At 59.9% G+C, this 7,500-nt stretch overlaps 1 pseudogene; it reads left to right on the forward strand.

Moving 5' to 3' along the window:
- Positions 1-2,315, forward strand: part of LOC126332987 (large subunit ribosomal RNA) — a 2,993-nt pseudogene extending 678 nt beyond the window's left edge.
- Positions 2,316-7,500: the final 5,185 nt, after the last annotated feature.

Here is a 7,500-nt window from a genome sequence, read left to right on the forward strand (position 1 = left end):
GCGGGCCTCGGTTCGCGTCTGTTGGGCAGAGCCCCGGTGTCCTGGCTGGCTGCTCGGCGGTATATCTGGAGGAGTCGATTCGCCCCTTTGGGCGCTCGGGCTCCCGGCAAGCGCGCGCGGTTCTTCCCGGATGACGGACCTACCTGGCCCGGCCCCGGACCCGCGCCGCTGTTGGCTCGGGATGCTCTCGGGCGGAATAATCGCTCCCGTCAGCGGCGCTTCAGCTTTGGACAATTTCACGACCCGTCTTGAAACACGGACCAAGGAGTCTAACATGTGCGCGAGTCATTGGGCTGTACGAAACCTAAAGGCGTAATGAAAGTGAAGGTCTCGCCTTGCGCGGGCCGAGGGAGGATGGGGCTTCCCCGCCCTTCACGGGGCGGCGGCCTCCGCACTCCCGGGGCGTCTCGTCCTCATTGCGAGGTGAGGCGCACCTAGAGCGTACACGTTGGGACCCGAAAGATGGTGAACTATGCCTGGCCAGGACGAAGTCAGGGGAAACCCTGATGGAGGTCCGTAGCGATTCTGACGTGCAAATCGATCGTCGGAGCTGGGTATAGGGGCGAAAGACTAATCGAACCATCTAGTAGCTGGTTCCCTCCGAAGTTTCCCTCAGGATAGCTGGTGCTCGTACGAGTCTCATCCGGTAAAGCGAATGATTAGAGGCCTTGGGGCCGAAACGACCTCAACCTATTCTCAAACTTTAAATGGGTGAGATCTCCGGCTTGCTTGATATGCTGAAGCCGCGAGCAAACGACTCGGATCGGAGTGCCAAGTGGGCCACTTTTGGTAAGCAGAACTGGCGCTGTGGGATGAACCAAACGCCGAGTTAAGGCGCCCGAATCGACGCTCATGGGAAACCATGAAAGGCGTTGGTTGCTTAAGACAGCAGGACGGTGGCCATGGAAGTCGGAATCCGCTAAGGAGTGTGTAACAACTCACCTGCCGAAGCAACTAGCCCTGAAAATGGATGGCGCTGAAGCGTCGTGCCTATACTCGGCCGTCAGTCTGGCAGTCATGGCCGGTCCTCGCGGCCGGCCGCGAAGCCCTGACGAGTAGGAGGGTCGCGGCGGTGGGCGCAGAAGGGTCTGGGCGTGAGCCTGCCTGGAGCCGCCGTCGGTGCAGATCTTGGTGGTAGTAGCAAATACTCCAGCGAGGCCCTGGAGGGCTGACGCGGAGAAGGGTTTCGTGTGAACAGCCGTTGCACACGAGTCAGTCGATCCTAAGCCCTAGGAGAAATCCGATGTTGATGGGGGCCGTCATAGCATGATGCACTTTGTGCTGGCCCCCCGTTGGGCGAAAGGGAATCCGGTTCCTATTCCGGAACCCGGCAGCGGAACCGATATAAGTCGGGCCCCTCTTTTAGAGATGCTCGTCGGGGTAACCCAAAAGGACCCGGAGACGCCGTCGGGAGATCGGGGAAGAGTTTTCTTTTCTGCATGAGCGTTCGAGTTCCCTGGAATCCTCTAGCAGGGAGATAGGGTTTGGAACGCGAAGAGCACCGCAGTTGCGGCGGTGTCCCGATCTTCCCCTCGGACCTTGAAAATCCGGGAGAGGGCCACGTGGAGGTGTCGCGCCGGTTCGTACCCATATCCGCAGCAGGTCTCCAAGGTGAAGAGCCTCTAGTCGATAGAATAATGTAGGTAAGGGAAGTCGGCAAATTGGATCCGTAACTTCGGGATAAGGATTGGCTCTGAGGATCGGGGCGTGTCGGGCTTGGTCGGGAAGTGGGTCAGCGCTAACGTGCCGGGCCTGGGCGAGGTGAGTGCCGTAGGGGTGCCGGTAAGTGCGGGCGTTTAGCGCGGGCGTGGTCTGCTCTCGCCGTTGGTTGGCCTCGTGCTGGCCGGCGGTGCAGGATGCGCGCGCCTGCGCGGCGTTCGCGCCCCGGTGCTTCAACCTGCGTGCAGGATCCGAGCTCGGTCCCGTGCCTTGGCCTCCCACGGATCTTCCTTGCTGCGAGGCCGCGTCCGCCTTAGCGTGCTCCTCCGGGGGCGCGCGGGTGCGCGGATTCTCTTCGGCCGCCATTCAACGATCAACTCAGAACTGGCACGGACTGGGGGAATCCGACTGTCTAATTAAAACAAAGCATTGCGATGGCCCTAGCGGGTGTTGACGCAATGTGATTTCTGCCCAGTGCTCTGAATGTCAACGTGAAGAAATTCAAGCAAGCGCGGGTAAACGGCGGGAGTAACTATGACTCTCTTAAGGTAGCCAAATGCCTCGTCATCTAATTAGTGACGCGCATGAATGGATTAACGAGATTCCCGCTGTCCCTATCTACTATCTTACGAAGGCCGTTATGCTGTCTAACCAGTGGTGGAGTCCACCTATACTGGTAGAAGACGGGCGGCTAAATGTCCGATCTCTCAACCTCCCCGTGGTGTAAGATGCGAGTAGCCGGGCAACCGGTGAAACCAATGAGAGAAGGGCGACTCCCGTGCAGGGCGCAAGCTCGGATGCGGTGGGACTGGGCAACTGGCCCCTCCAAACCGGGCTCTGCAGCCTTGCTCGCCGTGAGCGATAAGGTGTCGGACTCCGGTCTAGTATCCTTGCTCACTGGCGAATGGCACTTACAAGTTATAGCGGCGCTTGCTGTGCTTCGGCCCTTGGCCGGGGTGCGGCGGGCGCCGCTTTTACTAAGGCGGCGCTTGCTGTGCCTCGGCTTCGGCCGGGCTGCGGCGTGGTGCGGCTCCATGCGATGGTGGCGTCTGCTGTGTCTCGGCTTCGGCTCGGATGCGGCGGGCGCCGCTTTTGCTGGGGCGGCGCCCGCTGCGCCCTGGCCCTGGCTGGGGTGCGGCGGGCGCCGCTTTTGCGTTAAAGTCATTTCACGCTCTCTGAGAGGATGTGTTTCCGTCTCTGCCTGTGCGCGCTACGGAACTCACTCCCCACAGCAGGAGCAAGGCGTTATCGCGGTTGACTTATCGGCCGTGGAATGCTGAGCTCCATGACACAAGTGCCACGGGAGGTATACTCCCCACAAGGAGACGTCTGCACGAGGCGGTTGGATCGAACATCGACCCTTTCCGGCCGAGTGCGCGTCTCCCACTACTGCGAGCGCTTGTAGGTGTCGGACTCTTAAGTCTAGCATCCAAGCTCGTACGTAGTGCGTGCGCGTGCGGCGGAGTGTGTCGACGTGAGTTGGCGCGCTACTGCTGGACTTGTGCGCACGGCGGTGCGCTTCGCGCGGCTCGCTGGCGGCGGGTCCTGCTGTGGCCCCGGCCTCGCGCGTGAACGCCCGGCGCTAGCCGGGCGCGGCGCGGTTGGCCGGGGTAGTGGCGGGTCTTGGCTGCCGGTCGGACTGTGCGCTTGCGCGCTGCCGTGTCGGCTGCGCTGCGCGGGGCCGGGTGCGGCCGGGCGATGCGCGCGCTGCTGGCTGGCGCTGGGCGGGCGGTCGGCCTCTGGCTGACAGCCCGCTCTCGCGGCTACGCTGGCGGCGGGCGCGGGCCCGGCTGCGCCCGGCTCCGCCGGCCGCGCCCGGACAACTTAGCGGCGCCGCCCGGCCACATGTAATGTTGGTTGTGGTTGGCGTGTGCGGTTGGCGCACAAAGCACAGTGGGGAGTAGGGCGGTCATCGTTCCTGCGGAAACCAAGGCTCTCACTTTTGAGGGCCAAAGCGGAAGCAGGCCGATGTCCACGCGCGGGGAAGGGCGCTGACTGCGAAGCGCCCTCTGACTTTCAGAGGATGCAACGCGGGCGGCGACCCGGCCTCGCTCGGAGGATTCCTTGGTGTATAACTGCGGAGTGGAGGCCGGCATCGGCCTTCGCAACGTGGAAGTCACCGGGAGCTGCCCCCAGGAGGATGCTCCTGAGTGGTCTAAGACCACGACCACAGGGACGAAGGCTAATACAGCCGACGTACGGGCCTGGCAAACCCGGGGTGCCCGAGCCCGGTGCTGGCAAGCGCTACCAGCGCCGTCCGTAATCTGAGACACGTACTTCAACGACCGCTGTGAGGCGCGCAGTGGAACGTCGTGCGTGTTTCGGACCGGAGTCTTGGCTTAACCGCCTGGGCAAGAGAAGGACAATCTCTATAATCACCCCTCACCCTCTGCGTTAGCTGGCGGCTATGGGGCGCAAGGCTGTTGAGTTGTGAACAGTCGTGAGTCAGCCACCTCAGAGGACCGGCCGACCCTCTGTTGTATAAGGCTTACCCAGGTGGGCGGGGCAACGCCTGGGTGGACCACTTATATCCCTAGCTGATCGTGGGAACCACATGGCTTCTCTCAATCAACCTTGTCCCGACGGAACTGGTGGGCCGTCGCGGAGTCACAACACCAACCATTCAGGGGACGAGTCTGACACTCAGTGTCAAGACGAACTCCCAACACAAGGGCAGTCGGAGGCCCATAGGCCAGAAGACCATGACCCCGCGCTTAGCGAGCCAGAATTGGAGCTCCGTACACCTCGTGCACGGAGCGCTAAGACTGCAGCAAGCGAGACGCTGGCACGGACGCTTGCAGACGCGAGTGAAAGTGACAGTGAGAAAGAACGGAAGGCAAAAGTGAGGAAGCAGAAGAAACACCTGCGAAAACTGCTCCGGCAGAGATCGCTGAGTGCGGACGCTGTAACCGATCTGATGCCGCCACCCCGCCAGCCGGCGCCGAAAGCGGCACCTAAGGCGGGAGACAAGCCGAAACCGGCGCAGGTAGCCGGGCGCAAGCCCGGCGGCCCAGTCGGGGAAGGCGCAACGGGGAAGTCCGAACCGAAGGCGGAGACGAAGGCCTCGCGGCCAACGACACCGCCGGCGGGGAAGGCTGCGAGCGAGCCAAAGCTGGCGCAGGTAGCCGGGCAAAGACCCAGCGGCCCAGTCGGCACCGGCAAGCTCACCCAGACTCGCCCGGCGGGAGAGACGGCGGCCCCACGGCCGAAGTCTCAACTGCCGGAGACGGCGAAAAGTGTGCCGAAACCGGCGAAGGTAGCCGGGCAACTGCCCAGCGGCCCAGTCGGGGAAAGCGCCAGCAGTAGCCGCGCCTCTTCACCAATGTCGGGTGCCGAGAGACGCAAGTCCCGGACACGACGGAAGAAGCGGAAACCGAACAAGCAGCCGGACTCGGCGCAGGTAGCCGGACAACAGCCTGGCGGCCCAGTCGATGACGGCACGTCCCGATACAAGGCAAGCCCAAGCGATCTTGCGACCGTGAAGCTTATCGCGACGCGGCTCGAGGACGTCCTGAAGCTCGTGGACGACTCTCTAAAACCGGGACAACTGGTCGAGGAGGGAAATCTGGGGGACTTTAAGAGACAACTGAGAGCTAAGTTGTTTGATTGGGCCATGGCGCAGTCGGCCCTCACCGGAAGGGTGGAAGCCTTGGAGGAGGAGCTGGCGAGGACGAAGGCGGTGCCCACGGCGCCACCCAAGACCTTTGCACAAGTTGCCGCCGCTCCACCCATACCAGAACGGAAAACGCAGGCGATGATAACCAAAGCCCTGACTGAGAAGGCAACGCTCTTCATCAAGTCCAAGGGCAATGAAACTGGCGCAGAAGTGAGAAAGAAATTCACCTCCCTGGTCAAGCCTGAGGTTGAAGGTGTGAAGTTCTCACGGGTCGCCACAAACGGCCCGACGCTCATCGTAGATGTGGCGTCTGAGACTGATCGCCAGAAGCTTCTAGCTAACAACAAACTGACAGAAGCACTCAAGTGCGAACTGCCGAAAAAGCTCAATCCGCAGATAATCATATATCATGTACCATGTGTCATGAAGAATGAAGCTGTGGTTGAGCTAACTCGAAAGCAAAACGACCTTGGAGGACTTTCCGAAACACAGTTTCGCCAGGAGTTTAAGCCGAAGTTCCGGACTGGGCCAAGGGGCAAACAAACATCACATCTCGTGGTGGAAGTAAGCCCCAGACTCAGAGTCGCGATTCTGAGGCAGAAGCGACTGTACATGGGCTTTGAGTCCATGCCGGTTGACGACTACCTGGACTTAGTCGTTTGCACGCGGTGCCAGGATGTGAACCACTCGGTAAGGTTCTGCAAGCAGGACCCGAGTATAATAACATGTGGGCACTGTGGCGAGAACGGCCACATGAGGAAGGACTGTAGAAAAGCGGGGGACCGAGCGGTCTGTATCCCGTGCAAAAAGCGTAATCGCACATGCGAAACGCCAGGCAAAGAGTGTGCCTACTACAGGATTCTCACTCAACGCAAAATCCAGCGGACAGACTATGGGAGACAAGACCTCTCGTCAACCGTCTCCATTCCGGCCGCTACCTCTCCTGTCCCCGACCGGACTGTGAAAAATCACAATGCCAATGTCGGTTAAGATAGGACAGCTGAACTGCGCGCGAACGCAAGCGGTGATGCAGGAGGTACGACGCCGAGCGGAGGAGGAGTCTCTAGACATATTATGTCTGCAAGAGCCCTACTCTAGGGACGGAAAGATCCGATATATGCCGACAACAGCTCAGATCCTGGCTGGGGGAGAGCATCCTATGGCAGCAATTGTTGTGCTAAATCGTTCCTTCAGAGCAGTCAAAGTGGCGCACCTAAGCAACAGATGCATGGTGTTAGCTGAGATAAATACTGGCGATTTCACCTTTTTCGTGCTAAATATGTACTTTCAGTACAGGCACAGAGAAAGACCGTATATCGACCAGTTAAAAGAGGCGGTTGGGTTCTACCGCAATGACTTGCTGATTTGCACAATGGACGCAAATGCCATGTCACCCCTATGGCACAGTGACATCACGCCTCTTGGTGCTCGACGCGCCGCCAGGCGAGGTGAGAGACTCGCTGAAGCAATTCACGAGCTCAGACTAGAAGTGCTGAACCGACCAAACTTCCCACCAACTTTCGAAGGCCGCCGTGGAGCGACCTCGAATATCGATGTGACACTGAAGAGTGCACACGAGCATCTCCGTGCGGAGAACTGGAAGGTATGGCGGGGAATGACACTAAGTGACCACAATCTGATCACATTCACTGTAGCCTATGATGGGGAGCCTCCTCCTGAAGACCAGGTGAACGGCACCGTCAAGTACAACTGGCGAAAGGCTAATTGGGATCGACTAAGAGGTAATCTAGTGATACCGAATTGGCCAATGGATCGCGTTGTGGACGTTGACAAAGCTGCAGAAGATCTGACGGCGGCCATACAGACAGCAGCAACAGGCGCAGTCCCGTTGGCCCACACAGGGAAAATGCCTAAGGCACCTTGGAACCCTGAGCTGCAGCGTCTCCGACGCGAATGCAGAAGAGCGCGGCGGCATTACCAGCGCAGCGTAGGCGATCACATTCGTGAGGCCACGCTTGCGCGGTACAGGCGGGCCAAAGCCGTGTTTAAGCGGGCACTGCACACAGTACGGACTGAGAGTTGGCAGTCTTTTGTTCGTGACAGTCTGGCGGCTGACCCCTGGGGTACACCGTACAAGATTGCCGTGTCAAAAGTTCGGTCACCGACGGTCCTGTCGACCCTAAGGAAGATCGATGGCAGTCACACCAAGGACTGGCAAGAGTCAGCTGAGCTCCTCATGAGTACCTTATTGCCCGACGATAGTA

This window comes from Schistocerca gregaria, unplaced genomic scaffold, assembly GCF_023897955.1.
Source record: "Schistocerca gregaria isolate iqSchGreg1 unplaced genomic scaffold, iqSchGreg1.2 ptg001540l, whole genome shotgun sequence".
Taxonomy (NCBI): Eukaryota; Metazoa; Arthropoda; class Insecta; order Orthoptera; family Acrididae; genus Schistocerca; species Schistocerca gregaria.